Below are 19118 nucleotides of genomic sequence, written 5' to 3'. Positions count from 1 at the left end.
AAGCATGAAGGCGGATCTGAACGCGCGAGACAAGTCAGGAACGGTACGGCTGGATCGAAGCCCGGATCGTCGGTCAAAGTTGTCGGCGCAAATGTATAAGCGCAAGCGTGAAGGATCAATTTCGGGATAATTGAGAGTTGCGCAACGAGGGAAAAAAAAAGGTGCAAATCAACAAGAAAAAAATGTAAAAGTAAATAAATAAAAGGATGAGGGGAAATTCTTGAATTGACGCTTAAAATGAATTCGGGTCCAAAAAACCCACACTGCTTCACAGGACGGGGCAGTTTAAAAGAATAAAGCGAAAGGAACATGGCGGGTGCGATCATACCAGCACTAATGCACCGGATCCCATCAGAACTCCGAAGTTAAGCGTGCTTGGGCGAGAGTAGTACTAGGATGGGTGACCCCCTGGGAAGTCCTCGTGTTGCACCCCACACTTTTTTGTTTCGAAATCCAAATTTCCCCTTCGTTCTTTATGCTGTAGTAATTTAGCTCCGTCGGAACGATTGCTTTATATTTTGCTTCTTATCGAAGCATGAAGGCGGATCTGAAGGCGCGAGACAAGTCAGGAACGGTACGGCTGGATCGAAGCCCGGATCGTCGGTCAAAGTTGTCGGCGCAAATGTATAAGCGCAAGCGTGAAGGATCAATTTCAGGATAACTGAGAGTTGTGCGACGAGGGAAAAAAAAAGGTGCAAATCAACAAGAAAAAAATATAAAAGTAAATAAATAAAAGGATGAGAGGAAATTCATGAATTGACGCTTAGAATGAATTCGGGTCCAGAAAAGCCAAACTGCTTCACAGGACGTGGCAGTTTAAAAGAATAAAGCGAAAGGAACATGGCGGGTGCGATCATACCAGCACTAATGCACCGGATCCCTTCAGAACTCCGAAGTTAAGCGTGCTTGGGCGACAGTAGTACTAGGATGGGTGACCCTAGGCCTGTCAACGGGTCGGGTCTAGACCCGGATCCGGATCGGATCGCTGAAATTATTGCGAGTATGGGTAGGGATTTAATTCCGTTATCCGAATCCGGATCCGTTTTTTCAAACAAAAAAACGGGTCGGATACGGAATATTGTATTCCGACCCGTATTAGACCCGGATCCGGATATAAATGATTTAATAATTTAAAAAATATAAATATTATCAATATAATTTGATTAGGATGATGTATTTGAGTAAAATCAATTTGATTTATTTTCTTATTTGGTTTTTTCTTTGCATTAGTTAGAAATTAGTTTACAAATATATCTTTTTCTCTTTTTTGTCAGAAATTATAAATTTTGGCAAATTTGTTCGGGTAGACCCGACCCGGATCCGAGACTCGCCGGGTCCGGATCCGGAACACAGAATAAAAGGCCCGTCGGGTAAACGGGTCGGATCCGGGTCCGGAATAATGAATTCCGGCCCGGACCCGGCCCGCTGACACCCTAGGTGACCCCCTGGGAAATCCTCGTGTTGCACCCCTCCCTTTTTTGTTTCGAAATCCAAATTTCCCCTTCGTTCTTTATGCTGTAGTAACTTAGCTCCGTCGGAACGATTGCTTTATATTTTGCTTCTCATCGAAGCATGAAGGCGGATCTGAAGGCGCGAGACAAGTCAGGAACGGTACGGCTGGATCGAAGCCCGGATTGTCGGTCAAAGTTGTCGGCGCAAATGTATAAGCGCAAGCGTGAAGGATCAATTTCAGGATAATTGAGAGTTGCGCAACGAGGGAAAAAAAAAGGTGCAAATCAACAAGAAAAAAATGTAAAAGTAAATAAATAAAAGGATGAGGGGAAATTCTTGAATTGACGCTTAAAATGAATTCGGGTCCAAAAAACCCACACTGCTTCACAGGACGGGGCAGTTTAAAAGAATAAAGCGAAAGGAACATGGCGGGTGCGATCATACCAGCACTAATGCACCGGATCCCATCAGAACTCCGAAGTTAAGCGTGCTTGGGCGAGAGTAGTACTAGGATGGGTGACCCCCTGGGAAGTCCTCGTGTTGCACCCCACACTTTTTTGTTTCGAAATCCAAATTTCCCCTTCGTTCTTTATGCTGTAGTAATTTAGCTCCGTCGGAACGATTGCTTTATATTTTGCTTCTTATCGAAGCATGAAGGCGGATCTGAAGGCGCGAGACAAGTCAGGAACGGTACGGCTGGATCGAAGCCCGGATCGTCGGTCAAAGTTGTCGGCACAAATGTATAAGCGCAAGCGTGAAGGATCAATTTCAGGATAACTGAGAGTTGTGCGACGAGGGAAAAAAAAAGGTGCAAATCAACAAGAAAAAAATATAAAAGTAAATAAATAAAAGGATGAGAGGAAATTCATGAATTGACGCTTAGAATGAATTCGGGTCCAGAAAAGCCAAACTGCTTCACAGGACGTGGCAGTTTAAAAGAATAAAGCGAAAGGAACATGGCGGGTGCGATCATACCAGCACTAATGCACCGGATCCCTTCAGAACTCCGAAGTTAAGCGTGCTTGGGCGACAGTAGTACTAGGATGGGTGACCCTAGGCCTGTCAACGGGTCGGGTCTAGACCCGGATCCGGATCGGATCGCTGAAATTATTGCGAGTATGGGTAGGGATTTAATTCCGTTACCCGAATCCGGATCCGTTTTTTCAAACAAAAAAACGGGTCGGATACGGAATATTGTATTCCGACCCGTATTAGACCCGGATCCGGATATAAATGATTTAATAATTTAAAAAATATAAATATTATCAATATAATTTGATTAGGATGATGTATTTGAGTAAAATCAATTTGATTTATTTTCTTATTTGGTTTTTTCTTTGCATTAGTTAGAAATTAGTTTACAAATATATCTTTTTCTCTTTTTTGTTAGAAATTATAAATTTTGGCAAATTTGTTCGGGTAGACCCGACCCGGATCCGAGACTCGCCGGGTCCGGAACACAGAATAAAAGGCCCGTCGGGTAAACGGATCGGATCCGGGTCCGGAATAATGATTTCCGGCCCGGACCCGGCCCGCTGACACCCCTAGGTGACCCCCTGGGAAATCCCCGTGTTGCACCCCTCCCTTTTTTGTTTCGAAATCCAAATTTCCCCTTCGTTCTTTATGCTGTAGTAATTTAGCTCCGTCGGAACGATTGCTTTATATTTTGCTTCTCATCGAAGCATGAAGGCGGATCTGAAGGCGCGAGACAAGTCAGGAACGGTACGGCTGGATCGAAGCCCGGATCGTCGGTCAAAGTTGTCGGCGCAAATGTATAAGCGCAAGCGTGAAGGATCAATTTCAGGATAATTGAGAGTTGCGCGACGAGGGAAAAAAAAAGGTGCAAATCAACAAGAAAAAAATGTAAAAGTAAATAAATAAAAGGATGAGGGGAAATTCTTGAATTGACGCTTAAAATGAATTCGGGTCCAGAAAAGCCACACTGCTTCACAGGACGGGGCAGTTTAAAAGAATAAAGCGAAAAGAACATGGCGGGTGCGATCATACCAGCACTAATGCACCGGATCCCATCAGAACTCCGAAGTTAAGCGTGCTTGGGCGAGAGTAGTACTAGGATGGGTGACCCCCTGGGAAGTCCTCGTGTTGCACCCCTCCCTTTTTTGTTTCGAAATCCAAATTTCCCCTTCGTTCTTGATGCTGTAGTAATTTAGCTCCGTCGGAACGATTGCTTTATATTTTGCTTCTTATCGAAGCATGAAGGCGGATCTGAAGGCGCGAGACAAGTCAGGAACGGTACGGCTGGATCGAAGCCCGGATCGTCGGTCAAAGTTGTCGGCGCAAATGTATAAGCGCAAGCGTGAAGGATCAATTTCGGGATAACTGAGAGTTGTGCGACGAGGGAAAAAAAAAGGTGCAAATCAACAAGAAAAAAATATAAAAGTAAATAAATAAAAGGATGAGAGGAAATTCATGAATTGACGCTTAGAATGAATTCGGGTCCAGAAAAGCCAAACTGCTTCACAGGGCGTGGCAGTTTAAAAGAATAAAACGAAAGGAACATGGCGGGTGCGATCATACCAGCACTAATGCCCCGGATCCCATCAGAACTCTGAAGTTAAGCGTGCTTGGGCGACAGTAGTACTAGGATGGGTGACCCTAGGCCTGTCAACGGGTCGGGTCTAGACCCGGATCCGGATCGGATCGCTGAAATTATTGCGGGTATGGGTAGGGATTTAATTCCGTTACCCGGATCCGGATCCGTTTTTTCAAACAAAAAAACGGGTCGGATACGGAATATAGTATTCCGACCCGTATTAGATCCGGATCCGGATATAAATGATTTAATAATTTAAAAAATATATATATTATCAATATAATTTGATTAGGATGATGTATTTGAGTAAAATCAATTTGATTTATTTTCTTATTTGGTTTTTTCTTTGCATTAGTTAGAAATTAGTTTACAAATATATCTTTTTCTCTTTTTTGTCAGAAATTATAAATTTTGGCAAATTTGTTCGGGTAGACCCGACCCGGATCCGAGACTCGCCGGGTCCGGATCCGGAACACAGAATAAAAGGCCCGTCGGGTAAACGGGTCGGATCCGGGTCCGGAATAATGAATTCCGGCCCGGACCCGGCCCGCTGACACCCTAGGTGACCCCCTGGGAACTCCTCGTGTTGCACCCCTCCCTTTTTTGTTTCGAAATCCAAATTTCCCCTTCGTTCTTTATGCTGTAGTAACTTAGCTCCGTCGGAACGATTGCTTTATATTTTGCTTCTCATCGAAGCATGAAGGCGGATCTGAAGGCGCGAGACAAGTCAGGAACGGTACGGCTGGATCGAAGCCCGGATCGTCGGTCAAAGTTGTCGGCGCAAATGTATAAGCGCAAGCGTGAAGGATCAATTTCAGGATAATTGAGAGTTGTGCGACGAGGGAAAAAAAAAGGTGCAAATCAACAAGAAAAAAATATAAAAGTAAATAAATAAAAGGATGAGAGGAAATTCATGAATTGACGCTTAGAATGAATTCGGGTCCTGAAAAGCCAAACTGCTTCACAGGACGTGGCAGTTTAAAAGAATAAAGCGAAAGGAACATGGCGGGTGCGATCATACCAGCACTAATGCACCGGATCCCATCAGAACTCCGAAGTTAAGCGTGCTTGGGCGACAGTAGTACTAGGATGGGTGACCCTAGGCCTGTCAACGGGTCGGGTCTAGACCCGGATCCGGATCGGATCGCTGAAATTATTGCGGGTATGGGTAGGGATTTAATTCCGTTACCCGGATCCGGATCCGTTTTTTCAAACAAAAAAACGTGTCGGATACGGAATATAGTATTCCGACCCGTATTAGACCCGGATCCGGATATAAATGATTTAATAATTTAAAAAATATAAATATTATCAATATAATTTGATTAGGATGATATATTTGAGTAAAATCAATTTGATTTATTTTCTTATTTGGTTTTTTCTTTGCATTAGTTAGAAATTAGTTTACAAATATATCTTTTTCTCTTTTTTGTCAGAAATTATAAATTTTGGCAAATTTGTTCGGGTAGACCCGACCCGGATCCGAGACTCGCCGGGTCCGGATCCGGAACACAGAATAAAAGGCCCGTCGGGTAAACGGATCGGATCCGGGTCCGGCATAGTAATTCGGGTCCGGGTCCGGAATAATGAATTCCGGCCCGGACCCGGCCCGCTGACACCCCTAGGTGACCCCCTGGGAAATCCTCGTGTTGCACCCCTCCCTTTTTTGTTTCGAAATCCAAATTTCCCCTTCGTTCTTTATGCTGTAGTAATTTAGCTCCGTCGGAACGATTGCTTTATATTTTGCTTCTTATCGAAGCATGAAGGCGGATCTGAAGGCGCGAGACAAGTCAGGAACGGTACGGCTGGATCGAAGCCCGGATCGTCGGTCAAAGTTGTCGGCGCAAATGTATAAGCGCAAGCGTGAAGGATCAATTTCAGGATAACTGAGAGTTGTGCGACGAGGGAAAAAAAAAGGTGCAAATCAACAAGAAAAAAATATAAAAGTAAATAAATAAAAGGATGAGAGGAAATTCATGAATTGACGCTTAGAATGAATTCGGGTCCAGAAAAGCCAAACTGCTTCACAGGACGTGGCAGTTTAAAAGAATAAAGCGAAAGGAACATGGCGGGTGCGATCATACCAGCACTAATGCACCGGATCCCTTCAGAACTCCGAAGTTAAGCGTGCTTGGGCGACAGTAGTACTAGGATGGGTGACCCTAGGCCTGTCAACGGGTCGGGTCTAGACCCGGATCCGGATCGGATCGCTGAAATTATTGCGAGTATGGGTAGGGATTTAATTCCGTTATCCGAATCCGGATCCGTTTTTTCAAACAAAAAAACGGGTCGGATACGGAATATTGTATTCCGACCCGTATTAGACCCGGATCCGGATATAAATGATTTAATAATTTAAAAAATATAAATATTATCAATATAATTTGATTAGGATGATGTATTTGAGTAAAATCAATTTGATTTATTTTCTTATTTGGTTTTTTCTTTGCATTAGTTAGAAATTAGTTTACAAATATATCTTTTTCTCTTTTTTGTCAGAAATTATAAATTTTGGCAAATTTGTTCGGGTAGACCCGACCCGGATCCGAGACTCGCCGGGTCCGGATCCGGAACACAGAATAAAAGGCCCGTCGGGTAAACGGGTCGGATCCGGGTCCGGAATAATGAATTCCGGCCCGGACCCGGCCCGCTGACACCCTAGGTGACCCCCTGGGAAATCCTCGTGTTGCACCCCTCCCTTTTTTGTTTCGAAATCCAAATTTCCCCTTCGTTCTTTATGCTGTAGTAACTTAGCTCCGTCGGAACGATTGCTTTATATTTTGCTTCTCATCGAAGCATGAAGGCGGATCTGAAGGCGCGAGACAAGTCAGGAACGGTACGGCTGGATCGAAGCCCGGATTGTCGGTCAAAGTTGTCGGCGCAAATGTATAAGCGCAAGCGTGAAGGATCAATTTCAGGATAATTGAGAGTTGCGCAACGAGGGAAAAAAAAAGGTGCAAATCAACAAGAAAAAAATGTAAAAGTAAATAAATAAAAGGATGAGGGGAAATTCTTGAATTGACGCTTAAAATGAATTCGGGTCCAAAAAACCCACACTGCTTCACAGGACGGGGCAGTTTAAAAGAATAAAGCGAAAGGAACATGGCGGGTGCGATCATACCAGCACTAATGCACCGGATCCCATCAGAACTCCGAAGTTAAGCGTGCTTGGGCGAGAGTAGTACTAGGATGGGTGACCCCCTGGGAAGTCCTCGTGTTGCACCCCACACTTTTTTGTTTCGAAATCCAAATTTCCCCTTCGTTCTTTATGCTGTAGTAATTTAGCTCCGTCGGAACGATTGCTTTATATTTTGCTTCTTATCGAAGCATGAAGGCGGATCTGAAGGCGCGAGACAAGTCAGGAACGGTACGGCTGGATCGAAGCCCGGATCGTCGGTCAAAGTTGTCGGCACAAATGTATAAGCGCAAGCGTGAAGGATCAATTTCAGGATAACTGAGAGTTGTGCGACGAGGGAAAAAAAAAGGTGCAAATCAACAAGAAAAAAATATAAAAGTAAATAAATAAAAGGATGAGAGGAAATTCATGAATTGACGCTTAGAATGAATTCGGGTCCAGAAAAGCCAAACTGCTTCACAGGACGTGGCAGTTTAAAAGAATAAAGCGAAAGGAACATGGCGGGTGCGATCATACCAGCACTAATGCACCGGATCCCTTCAGAACTCCGAAGTTAAGCGTGCTTGGGCGACAGTAGTACTAGGATGGGTGACCCTAGGCCTGTCAACGGGTCGGGTCTAGACCCGGATCCGGATCGGATCGCTGAAATTATTGCGAGTATGGGTAGGGATTTAATTCCGTTACCCGAATCCGGATCCGTTTTTTCAAACAAAAAAACGGGTCGGATACGGAATATTGTATTCCGACCCGTATTAGACCCGGATCCGGATATAAATGATTTAATAATTTAAAAAATATAAATATTATCAATATAATTTGATTAGGATGATGTATTTGAGTAAAATCAATTTGATTTATTTTCTTATTTGGTTTTTTCTTTGCATTAGTTAGAAATTAGTTTACAAATATATCTTTTTCTCTTTTTTGTTAGAAATTATAAATTTTGGCAAATTTGTTCGGGTAGACCCGACCCGGATCCGAGACTCGCCGGGTCCGGAACACAGAATAAAAGGCCCGTCGGGTAAACGGATCGGATCCGGGTCCGGAATAATGATTTCCGGCCCGGACCCGGCCCGCTGACACCCCTAGGTGACCCCCTGGGAAATCCCCGTGTTGCACCCCTCCCTTTTTTGTTTCGAAATCCAAATTTCCCCTTCGTTCTTTATGCTGTAGTAATTTAGCTCCGTCGGAACGATTGCTTTATATTTTGCTTCTCATCGAAGCATGAAGGCGGATCTGAAGGCGCGAGACAAGTCAGGAACGGTACGGCTGGATCGAAGCCCGGATCGTCGGTCAAAGTTGTCGGCGCAAATGTATAAGCGCAAGCGTGAAGGATCAATTTCAGGATAATTGAGAGTTGCGCGACGAGGGAAAAAAAAAGGTGCAAATCAACAAGAAAAAAATGTAAAAGTAAATAAATAAAAGGATGAGGGGAAATTCTTGAATTGACGCTTAAAATGAATTCGGGTCCAGAAAAGCCACACTGCTTCACAGGACGGGGCAGTTTAAAAGAATAAAGCGAAAAGAACATGGCGGGTGCGATCATACCAGCACTAATGCACCGGATCCCATCAGAACTCCGAAGTTAAGCGTGCTTGGGCGAGAGTAGTACTAGGATGGGTGACCCCCTGGGAAGTCCTCGTGTTGCACCCCTCCCTTTTTTGTTTCGAAATCCAAATTTCCCCTTCGTTCTTGATGCTGTAGTAATTTAGCTCCGTCGGAACGATTGCTTTATATTTTGCTTCTTATCGAAGCATGAAGGCGGATCTGAAGGCGCGAGACAAGTCAGGAACGGTACGGCTGGATCGAAGCCCGGATCGTCGGTCAAAGTTGTCGGCGCAAATGTATAAGCGCAAGCGTGAAGGATCAATTTCGGGATAACTGAGAGTTGTGCGACGAGGGAAAAAAAAAGGTGCAAATCAACAAGAAAAAAATATAAAAGTAAATAAATAAAAGGATGAGAGGAAATTCATGAATTGACGCTTAGAATGAATTCGGGTCCAGAAAAGCCAAACTGCTTCACAGGGCGTGGCAGTTTAAAAGAATAAAACGAAAGGAACATGGCGGGTGCGATCATACCAGCACTAATGCCCCGGATCCCATCAGAACTCTGAAGTTAAGCGTGCTTGGGCGACAGTAGTACTAGGATGGGTGACCCTAGGCCTGTCAACGGGTCGGGTCTAGACCCGGATCCGGATCGGATCGCTGAAATTATTGCGGGTATGGGTAGGGATTTAATTCCGTTACCCGGATCCGGATCCGTTTTTTCAAACAAAAAAACGGGTCGGATACGGAATATAGTATTCCGACCCGTATTAGATCCGGATCCGGATATAAATGATTTAATAATTTAAAAAATATATATATTATCAATATAATTTGATTAGGATGATGTATTTGAGTAAAATCAATTTGATTTATTTTCTTATTTGGTTTTTTCTTTGCATTAGTTAGAAATTAGTTTACAAATATATCTTTTTCTCTTTTTTGTCAGAAATTATAAATTTTGGCAAATTTGTTCGGGTAGACCCGACCCGGATCCGAGACTCGCCGGGTCCGGATCCGGAACACAGAATAAAAGGCCCGTCGGGTAAACGGGTCGGATCCGGGTCCGGAATAATGAATTCCGGCCCGGACCCGGCCCGCTGACACCCTAGGTGACCCCCTGGGAACTCCTCGTGTTGCACCCCTCCCTTTTTTGTTTCGAAATCCAAATTTCCCCTTCGTTCTTTATGCTGTAGTAACTTAGCTCCGTCGGAACGATTGCTTTATATTTTGCTTCTCATCGAAGCATGAAGGCGGATCTGAAGGCGCGAGACAAGTCAGGAACGGTACGGCTGGATCGAAGCCCGGATCGTCGGTCAAAGTTGTCGGCGCAAATGTATAAGCGCAAGCGTGAAGGATCAATTTCAGGATAATTGAGAGTTGTGCGACGAGGGAAAAAAAAAGGTGCAAATCAACAAGAAAAAAATATAAAAGTAAATAAATAAAAGGATGAGAGGAAATTCATGAATTGACGCTTAGAATGAATTCGGGTCCTGAAAAGCCAAACTGCTTCACAGGACGTGGCAGTTTAAAAGAATAAAGCGAAAGGAACATGGCGGGTGCGATCATACCAGCACTAATGCACCGGATCCCATCAGAACTCCGAAGTTAAGCGTGCTTGGGCGACAGTAGTACTAGGATGGGTGACCCTAGGCCTGTCAACGGGTCGGGTCTAGACCCGGATCCGGATCGGATCGCTGAAATTATTGCGGGTATGGGTAGGGATTTAATTCCGTTACCCGGATCCGGATCCGTTTTTTCAAACAAAAAAACGTGTCGGATACGGAATATAGTATTCCGACCCGTATTAGACCCGGATCCGGATATAAATGATTTAATAATTTAAAAAATATAAATATTATCAATATAATTTGATTAGGATGATATATTTGAGTAAAATCAATTTGATTTATTTTCTTATTTGGTTTTTTCTTTGCATTAGTTAGAAATTAGTTTACAAATATATCTTTTTCTCTTTTTTGTCAGAAATTATAAATTTTGGCAAATTTGTTCGGGTAGACCCGACCCGGATCCGAGACTCGCCGGGTCCGGATCCGGAACACAGAATAAAAGGCCCGTCGGGTAAACGGGTCGGATCCGGGTCCGGCATAGTAATTCGGGTCCGGGTCCGGAATAATGAATTCCGGCCCGGACCCGGCCCGCTGACACCCCTAGGTGACCCCTTGGGAAATCCTCGTGTTGCACCCCTCCCTTTTTTGTTTCGAAATCCAAATTTCCCCTTCGTTCTTTATGCTGTAGTAATTTAGCTCCGTCGGACCGATTGCTTTATATTTTGCTTCTCATCGAAGCATGAAGGCGGATCTGAACGCGCGAGACAAGTCAGGAACGGTACGGCTGGATCGAAGCCCGGATCGTCGGTCAAAGTTGTCGGCGCAAATGTATAAGCGCAAGCGTGAAGGATCAATTTCGGGATAATTGAGAGTTGCGCAACGAGGGAAAAAAAAAGGTGCAAATCAACAAGAAAAAAATGTAAAAGTAAATAAATAAAAGGATGAGGGGAAATTCTTGAATTGACGCTTAAAATGAATTCGGGTCCAAAAAACCCACACTGCTTCACAGGACGGGGCAGTTTAAAAGAATAAAGCGAAAGGAACATGGCGGGTGCGATCATACCAGCACTAATGCACCGGATCCCATCAGAACTCCGAAGTTAAGCGTGCTTGGGCGAGAGTAGTACTAGGATGGGTGACCCCCTGGGAAGTCCTCGTGTTGCACCCCACACTTTTTTGTTTCGAAATCCAAATTTCCCCTTCGTTCTTTATGCTGTAGTAATTTAGCTCCGTCGGAACGATTGCTTTATATTTTGCTTCTTATCGAAGCATGAAGGCGGATCTGAAGGCGCGAGACAAGTCAGGAACGGTACGGCTGGATCGAAGCCCGGATCGTCGGTCAAAGTTGTCGGCGCAAATGTATAAGCGCAAGCGTGAAGGATCAATTTCAGGATAACTGAGAGTTGTGCGACGAGGGAAAAAAAAAGGTGCAAATCAACAAGAAAAAAATATAAAAGTAAATAAATAAAAGGATGAGAGGAAATTCATGAATTGACGCTTAGAATGAATTCGGGTCCAGAAAAGCCAAACTGCTTCACAGGACGTGGCAGTTTAAAAGAATAAAGCGAAAGGAACATGGCGGGTGCGATCATACCAGCACTAATGCACCGGATCCCTTCAGAACTCCGAAGTTAAGCGTGCTTGGGCGACAGTAGTACTAGGATGGGTGACCCTAGGCCTGTCAACGGGTCGGGTCTAGACCCGGATCCGGATCGGATCGCTGAAATTATTGCGAGTATGGGTAGGGATTTAATTCCGTTATCCGAATCCGGATCCGTTTTTTCAAACAAAAAAACGGGTCGGATACGGAATATTGTATTCCGACCCGTATTAGACCCGGATCCGGATATAAATGATTTAATAATTTAAAAAATATAAATATTATCAATATAATTTGATTAGGATGATGTATTTGAGTAAAATCAATTTGATTTATTTTCTTATTTGGTTTTTTCTTTGCATTAGTTAGAAATTAGTTTACAAATATATCTTTTTCTCTTTTTTGTCAGAAATTATAAATTTTGGCAAATTTGTTCGGGTAGACCCGACCCGGATCCGAGACTCGCCGGGTCCGGATCCGGAACACAGAATAAAAGGCCCGTCGGGTAAACGGGTCGGATCCGGGTCCGGAATAATGAATTCCGGCCCGGACCCGGCCCGCTGACACCCTAGGTGACCCCCTGGGAAATCCTCGTGTTGCACCCCTCCCTTTTTTGTTTCGAAATCCAAATTTCCCCTTCGTTCTTTATGCTGTAGTAACTTAGCTCCGTCGGAACGATTGCTTTATATTTTGCTTCTCATCGAAGCATGAAGGCGGATCTGAAGGCGCGAGACAAGTCAGGAACGGTACGGCTGGATCGAAGCCCGGATTGTCGGTCAAAGTTGTCGGCGCAAATGTATAAGCGCAAGCGTGAAGGATCAATTTCAGGATAATTGAGAGTTGCGCAACGAGGGAAAAAAAAAGGTGCAAATCAACAAGAAAAAAATGTAAAAGTAAATAAATAAAAGGATGAGGGGAAATTCTTGAATTGACGCTTAAAATGAATTCGGGTCCAAAAAACCCACACTGCTTCACAGGACGGGGCAGTTTAAAAGAATAAAGCGAAAGGAACATGGCGGGTGCGATCATACCAGCACTAATGCACCGGATCCCATCAGAACTCCGAAGTTAAGCGTGCTTGGGCGAGAGTAGTACTAGGATGGGTGACCCCCTGGGAAGTCCTCGTGTTGCACCCCACACTTTTTTGTTTCGAAATCCAAATTTCCCCTTCGTTCTTTATGCTGTAGTAATTTAGCTCCGTCGGAACGATTGCTTTATATTTTGCTTCTTATCGAAGCATGAAGGCGGATCTGAAGGCGCGAGACAAGTCAGGAACGGTACGGCTGGATCGAAGCCCGGATCGTCGGTCAAAGTTGTCGGCACAAATGTATAAGCGCAAGCGTGAAGGATCAATTTCAGGATAACTGAGAGTTGTGCGACGAGGGAAAAAAAAAGGTGCAAATCAACAAGAAAAAAATATAAAAGTAAATAAATAAAAGGATGAGAGGAAATTCATGAATTGACGCTTAGAATGAATTCGGGTCCAGAAAAGCCAAACTGCTTCACAGGACGTGGCAGTTTAAAAGAATAAAGCGAAAGGAACATGGCGGGTGCGATCATACCAGCACTAATGCACCGGATCCCTTCAGAACTCCGAAGTTAAGCGTGCTTGGGCGACAGTAGTACTAGGATGGGTGACCCTAGGCCTGTCAACGGGTCGGGTCTAGACCCGGATCCGGATCGGATCGCTGAAATTATTGCGAGTATGGGTAGGGATTTAATTCCGTTACCCGAATCCGGATCCGTTTTTTCAAACAAAAAAACGGGTCGGATACGGAATATTGTATTCCGACCCGTATTAGACCCGGATCCGGATATAAATGATTTAATAATTTAAAAAATATAAATATTATCAATATAATTTGATTAGGATGATGTATTTGAGTAAAATCAATTTGATTTATTTTCTTATTTGGTTTTTTCTTTGCATTAGTTAGAAATTAGTTTACAAATATATCTTTTTCTCTTTTTTGTTAGAAATTATAAATTTTGGCAAATTTGTTCGGGTAGACCCGACCCGGATCCGAGACTCGCCGGGTCCGGAACACAGAATAAAAGGCCCGTCGGGTAAACGGATCGGATCCGGGTCCGGAATAATGATTTCCGGCCCGGACCCGGCCCGCTGACACCCCTAGGTGACCCCCTGGGAAATCCCCGTGTTGCACCCCTCCCTTTTTTGTTTCGAAATCCAAATTTCCCCTTCGTTCTTTATGCTGTAGTAATTTAGCTCCGTCGGAACGATTGCTTTATATTTTGCTTCTCATCGAAGCATGAAGGCGGATCTGAAGGCGCGAGACAAGTCAGGAACGGTACGGCTGGATCGAAGCCCGGATCGTCGGTCAAAGTTGTCGGCGCAAATGTATAAGCGCAAGCGTGAAGGATCAATTTCAGGATAATTGAGAGTTGCGCGACGAGGGAAAAAAAAAGGTGCAAATCAACAAGAAAAAAATGTAAAAGTAAATAAATAAAAGGATGAGGGGAAATTCTTGAATTGACGCTTAAAATGAATTCGGGTCCAGAAAAGCCACACTGCTTCACAGGACGGGGCAGTTTAAAAGAATAAAGCGAAAAGAACATGGCGGGTGCGATCATACCAGCACTAATGCACCGGATCCCATCAGAACTCCGAAGTTAAGCGTGCTTGGGCGAGAGTAGTACTAGGATGGGTGACCCCCTGGGAAGTCCTCGTGTTGCACCCCTCCCTTTTTTGTTTCGAAATCCAAATTTCCCCTTCGTTCTTGATGCTGTAGTAATTTAGCTCCGTCGGAACGATTGCTTTATATTTTGCTTCTTATCGAAGCATGAAGGCGGATCTGAAGGCGCGAGACAAGTCAGGAACGGTACGGCTGGATCGAAGCCCGGATCGTCGGTCAAAGTTGTCGGCGCAAATGTATAAGCGCAAGCGTGAAGGATCAATTTCGGGATAACTGAGAGTTGTGCGACGAGGGAAAAAAAAAGGTGCAAATCAACAAGAAAAAAATATAAAAGTAAATAAATAAAAGGATGAGAGGAAATTCATGAATTGACGCTTAGAATGAATTCGGGTCCAGAAAAGCCAAACTGCTTCACAGGGCGTGGCAGTTTAAAAGAATAAAACGAAAGGAACATGGCGGGTGCGATCATACCAGCACTAATGCCCCGGATCCCATCAGAACTCTGAAGTTAAGCGTGCTTGGGCGACAGTAGTACTAGGATGGGTGACCCTAGGCCTGTCAACGGGTCGGGTCTAGACCCGGATCCGGATCGGATCGCTGAAATTATTGCGGGTATGGGTAGGGATTTAATTCCGTTACCCGGATCCGGATCCGTTTTTTCAAACAAAAAAACGGGTCGGATACGGAATATAGTATTCCGACCCGTATTAGATCCGGATCCGGATATAAATGATTTAATAATTTAAAAAATATATATATTATCAATATAATTTGATTAGGATGATGTATTTGAGTAAAATCAATTTGATTTATTTTCTTATTTGGTTTTTTCTTTGCATTAGTTAGAAATTAGTTTACAAATATATCTTTTTCTCTTTTTTGTCAGAAATTATAAATTTTGGCAAATTTGTTCGGGTAGACCCGACCCGGATCCGAGACTCGCCGGGTCCGGATCCGGAACACAGAATAAAAGGCCCGTCGGGTAAACGGGTCGGATCCGGGTCCGGAATAATGAATTCCGGCCCGGACCCGGCCCGCTGACACCCTAGGTGACCCCCTGGGAACTCCTCGTGTTGCACCCCTCCCTTTTTTGTTTCGAAATCCAAATTTCCCCTTCGTTCTTTATGCTGTAGTAACTTAGCTCCGTCGGAACGATTGCTTTATATTTTGCTTCTCATCGAAGCATGAAGGCGGATCTGAAGGCGCGAGACAAGTCAGGAACGGTACGGCTGGATCGAAGCCCGGATCGTCGGTCAAAGTTGTCGGCGCAAATGTATAAGCGCAAGCGTGAAGGATCAATTTCAGGATAATTGAGAGTTGTGCGACGAGGGAAAAAAAAAGGTGCAAATCAACAAGAAAAAAATATAAAAGTAAATAAATAAAAGGATGAGAGGAAATTCATGAATTGACGCTTAGAATGAATTCGGGTCCTGAAAAGCCAAACTGCTTCACAGGACGTGGCAGTTTAAAAGAATAAAGCGAAAGGAACATGGCGGGTGCGATCATACCAGCACTAATGCACCGGATCCCATCAGAACTCCGAAGTTAAGCGTGCTTGGGCGACAGTAGTACTAGGATGGGTGACCCTAGGCCTGTCAACGGGTCGGGTCTAGACCCGGATCCGGATCGGATCGCTGAAATTATTGCGGGTATGGGTAGGGATTTAATTCCGTTACCCGGATCCGGATCCGTTTTTTCAAACAAAAAAACGTGTCGGATACGGAATATAGTATTCCGACCCGTATTAGACCCGGATCCGGATATAAATGATTTAATAATTTAAAAAATATAAATATTATCAATATAATTTGATTAGGATGATATATTTGAGTAAAATCAATTTGATTTATTTTCTTATTTGGTTTTTTCTTTGCATTAGTTAGAAATTAGTTTACAAATATATCTTTTTCTCTTTTTTGTCAGAAATTATAAATTTTGGCAAATTTGTTCGGGTAGACCCGACCCGGATCCGAGACTCGCCGGGTCCGGATCCGGAACACAGAATAAAAGGCCCGTCGGGTAAACGGGTCGGATCCGGGTCCGGCATAGTAATTCGGGTCCGGGTCCGGAATAATGAATTCCGGCCCGGACCCGGCCCGCTGACACCCCTAGGTGACCCCTTGGGAAATCCTCGTGTTGCACCCCTCCCTTTTTTGTTTCGAAATCCAAATTTCCCCTTCGTTCTTTATGCTGTAGTAATTTAGCTCCGTCGGACCGATTGCTTTATATTTTGCTTCTCATCGAAGCATGAAGGCGGATCTGAAGGCGCGAGACAAGTCAGGAACGGTACGGCTGGATCGAAGCCCGGATCGTCGGTCAAAGTTGTCGGCGCAAATGTATAAGCGCAAGCGTGAAGGATCAATTTCAGGATAATTGAGAGTTGCGCGACGAGGGAAAAAAAAAAAGGTGCAAATCAACAAGAAAAAAATGTAAAAGTAAATAAATAAAAGGATGAGGGGAAATTCTTGAATTGACGCTTAAAATGAATTCGGGTCCAGAAAAGCCACACTGCTTCACAGGACGGGGCAGTTTAAAAGAATAAAGCGAAAGGAACATGGCGGGTGACCCGGATCCGGATCGGATCGCTGAAATTATTGCGGGTATGGGTAGGGATTTAATTCCGTTACCCGGATCCGAATCCGTTTTTTCAAACAAAAAAACGGGTCGGATGCGGAATATAGTATTCCGACCCGTATTAGACCCGGATCCGGATATAAATGATTTAATAATTTAAAAAATATAAATATTATCAATATAATTTGATTAGGATGATGTATTTGAGTAAAATCAATTTGATTTATTTTCTTATTTGGTTTTTTCTTTGCATTAGTTAGAAATTAGTTTACAAATATATCTTTTTCTCTTTTTTGTCAGAAATTATAAATTTTGGCAAATTTGTTCGGGTAGACCCGACCTGGATCCGAGACTCGCCGGATCCGGATCCGGAACACAGAATAAAAGGCCCGTCGGGTAAACGGGTCGGATCCGGGTCCGGCATAGTAATTCGGGTCCGGGTCCGGAATAATGAATTCCGGCCCGGACCCGGCCCGCTGACACCCCTAGGTGACCCCCTGGGAAATCCTCGTGTTGCACCCCTCCCTTTTTTGTTTCGAAATCCAAATTTCCCCTTCGTTCTTTATGCTGTAGTAATTTAGCTCCGTCGGAACGATTGCTTTATATTTTGCTTCTCATCGAAGCATGAAGGCGGATCTGAAGGCGCGAGACAAGTCAGGAACGGTACGGCTGGATCGAAGCCCGGATCGTCGGTCAAAGTTGTCGGCGCAAATGTATAAGCGCAAGCGTGAAGGATCAATTTCAGGATAATTGAGAGTTGCGCGACGAGGGAAAAAAAAAAAGGTGCAAATCAACAAGAAAAAAATGTAAAAGTAAATAAATAAAAGGATGAGGGGAAATTCTTGAATTGACGCTTAAAATGAATTCGGGTCCAGAAAAGCCACACTGCTTCACAGGACGGGGCAGTTTAAAAGAATAAAGCGAAAGGAACATGGCGGGTGCGATCATACCAGCACTAATGCACCGGATCCCATCAGAACTCCGAAGTTAAGCGTGCTTGGGCGAGAGTAGTACTAGGATGGGTGACCCCCTGGGAAGTCCTCGTGTTGCACCCCTCCCTTTTTTGTTTCGAAATCCAAATTTCCCCTTCGTTCTTTATGCTGTAGTAATTTAGCTCCGTCGGAACGATTGCTTTATATTTTGCTTCTTATCGAAGCATGAAAGCGGATCTGAAGGCGCGAGACAAGTCAGGAACGGTACGGCTGGATCGAAGCCCGGATCGTCGGTCAAAGTTGTCGGCGCAAATGTATAAGCGCAAGCGTGAAGGATCAATTTCAGGATAATTGAGAGTTGTGCGACGAGGGAAAAAAAAAGGTGCAAATCAACAAGAAAAAAATATAAAAGTAAATAAATAAAAGGATGAGAGGAAATTCATGAATTGACGCTTAGAATGAATTCGGGTCCTGAAAAGCCAAACTGCTTCACAGGACGTGGCAGTTTAAAAGAATAAAGCGAAAGGAACATGGCGGGTGCGATCATACCAGCACTAATGCACCGGATCCCATCAGAACTCCGAAGTTAAGCGTGCTTGGGCGACAGTAGTACTAGGATGGGTGACCCTAGGCCTGTCAACGGGTCGGGTCTAGACCCGGATCCGGATCGGATCGCTGAAATTATTGCGGGTATGGGTAGGGATTTAATTCCGTTACCCGGATCCGGATCCGTTTTTTCAAACAAAAAAACGGGTCGGATACGGAATATAGTATTCCGACCCGTATTAGACCCGGATCCGGATACAAATGATTTAATAATTTAAAAAATATAAATATTATCAATATAATTTGATTAGGATGATGTATTTGAGTAAAATCAATTTGATTTATTTTCTTATTTGGTTTTTTCTTTGCATTAGTTAGAAATTAGTTTACAAATATATCTTTTTCTCTTTTTTGTCAGAAATTATAAATTTTGGCAAATTTGTTCGGGTAGACCCGACCCGGATCCGAGACTCGCCGGGTCCGGATCCGGAACACAGAATAAAAGGCCCGTCGGGTAAACGGGTCGGATCCGGGTCCGGCATAGTAATTCGGGT

At 44.0% G+C, this 19118-nt stretch overlaps 9 non-coding genes and 13 pseudogenes across 9 annotated transcripts; all 22 read left to right on the top strand.

The window, feature by feature from the left end:
* The first annotated feature begins 314 nt into the window (after positions 1 to 314).
* LOC140018027 (5S ribosomal RNA) lies at positions 315 to 433 on the top strand. The gene has a single exon (XR_011824329.1). It is a non-coding gene; the product is annotated as a 5S ribosomal RNA (ribosomal RNA).
* Positions 434 to 845: 412 nt separating this feature from the next.
* LOC140020001 (5S ribosomal RNA) lies at positions 846 to 963 on the top strand (annotated as a pseudogene).
* A 919-nt stretch (positions 964 to 1882) lies between these two features.
* LOC140018015 (5S ribosomal RNA) lies at positions 1883 to 2001 on the top strand. Its single transcript, XR_011824318.1, has one exon. It is a non-coding gene; the product is annotated as a 5S ribosomal RNA (ribosomal RNA).
* A 412-nt stretch (positions 2002 to 2413) lies between these two features.
* LOC140020000 (5S ribosomal RNA) lies at positions 2414 to 2531 on the top strand (annotated as a pseudogene).
* Positions 2532 to 3445: 914 nt separating this feature from the next.
* On the top strand, positions 3446 to 3564 carry LOC140018004 (5S ribosomal RNA). The gene has a single exon (XR_011824308.1). It is a non-coding gene; the product is annotated as a 5S ribosomal RNA (ribosomal RNA).
* A 412-nt stretch (positions 3565 to 3976) lies between these two features.
* On the top strand, positions 3977 to 4094 carry LOC140020653 (5S ribosomal RNA; annotated as a pseudogene).
* A 919-nt stretch (positions 4095 to 5013) lies between these two features.
* On the top strand, positions 5014 to 5131 carry LOC140018661 (5S ribosomal RNA; annotated as a pseudogene).
* A 945-nt stretch (positions 5132 to 6076) lies between these two features.
* Positions 6077 to 6194, top strand: LOC140019998 (5S ribosomal RNA; annotated as a pseudogene).
* Positions 6195 to 7113: 919 nt separating this feature from the next.
* LOC140017993 (5S ribosomal RNA) lies at positions 7114 to 7232 on the top strand. Its single transcript, XR_011824297.1, has one exon. It is a non-coding gene; the product is annotated as a 5S ribosomal RNA (ribosomal RNA).
* Positions 7233 to 7644: 412 nt separating this feature from the next.
* On the top strand, positions 7645 to 7762 carry LOC140019997 (5S ribosomal RNA; annotated as a pseudogene).
* A 914-nt stretch (positions 7763 to 8676) lies between these two features.
* LOC140017981 (5S ribosomal RNA) lies at positions 8677 to 8795 on the top strand. Its single transcript, XR_011824286.1, has one exon. It is a non-coding gene; the product is annotated as a 5S ribosomal RNA (ribosomal RNA).
* Positions 8796 to 9207: 412 nt separating this feature from the next.
* On the top strand, positions 9208 to 9325 carry LOC140020652 (5S ribosomal RNA; annotated as a pseudogene).
* A 919-nt stretch (positions 9326 to 10244) lies between these two features.
* LOC140018660 (5S ribosomal RNA) lies at positions 10245 to 10362 on the top strand (annotated as a pseudogene).
* Positions 10363 to 11307: 945 nt separating this feature from the next.
* LOC140017970 (5S ribosomal RNA) lies at positions 11308 to 11426 on the top strand. The gene has a single exon (XR_011824275.1). It is a non-coding gene; the product is annotated as a 5S ribosomal RNA (ribosomal RNA).
* A 412-nt stretch (positions 11427 to 11838) lies between these two features.
* On the top strand, positions 11839 to 11956 carry LOC140019996 (5S ribosomal RNA; annotated as a pseudogene).
* Positions 11957 to 12875: 919 nt separating this feature from the next.
* On the top strand, positions 12876 to 12994 carry LOC140017959 (5S ribosomal RNA). Its single transcript, XR_011824264.1, has one exon. It is a non-coding gene; the product is annotated as a 5S ribosomal RNA (ribosomal RNA).
* A 412-nt stretch (positions 12995 to 13406) lies between these two features.
* Positions 13407 to 13524, top strand: LOC140019995 (5S ribosomal RNA; annotated as a pseudogene).
* Positions 13525 to 14438: 914 nt separating this feature from the next.
* LOC140017948 (5S ribosomal RNA) lies at positions 14439 to 14557 on the top strand. The gene has a single exon (XR_011824253.1). It is a non-coding gene; the product is annotated as a 5S ribosomal RNA (ribosomal RNA).
* A 412-nt stretch (positions 14558 to 14969) lies between these two features.
* Positions 14970 to 15087, top strand: LOC140020650 (5S ribosomal RNA; annotated as a pseudogene).
* A 919-nt stretch (positions 15088 to 16006) lies between these two features.
* Positions 16007 to 16124, top strand: LOC140018659 (5S ribosomal RNA; annotated as a pseudogene).
* Positions 16125 to 18022: 1898 nt separating this feature from the next.
* On the top strand, positions 18023 to 18141 carry LOC140017936 (5S ribosomal RNA). The gene has a single exon (XR_011824241.1). It is a non-coding gene; the product is annotated as a 5S ribosomal RNA (ribosomal RNA).
* A 412-nt stretch (positions 18142 to 18553) lies between these two features.
* On the top strand, positions 18554 to 18671 carry LOC140018657 (5S ribosomal RNA; annotated as a pseudogene).
* Positions 18672 to 19118: the final 447 nt, after the last annotated feature.

Source organism: Coffea arabica, chromosome 11c, assembly GCF_036785885.1.
Source record: "Coffea arabica cultivar ET-39 chromosome 11c, Coffea Arabica ET-39 HiFi, whole genome shotgun sequence".
Taxonomy (NCBI): domain Eukaryota; kingdom Viridiplantae; phylum Streptophyta; class Magnoliopsida; order Gentianales; family Rubiaceae; genus Coffea; species Coffea arabica.
The sequence above is the reverse complement of the archived record's forward strand: the minus strand, read 5'-3'. Positions and strand labels throughout refer to the sequence as shown.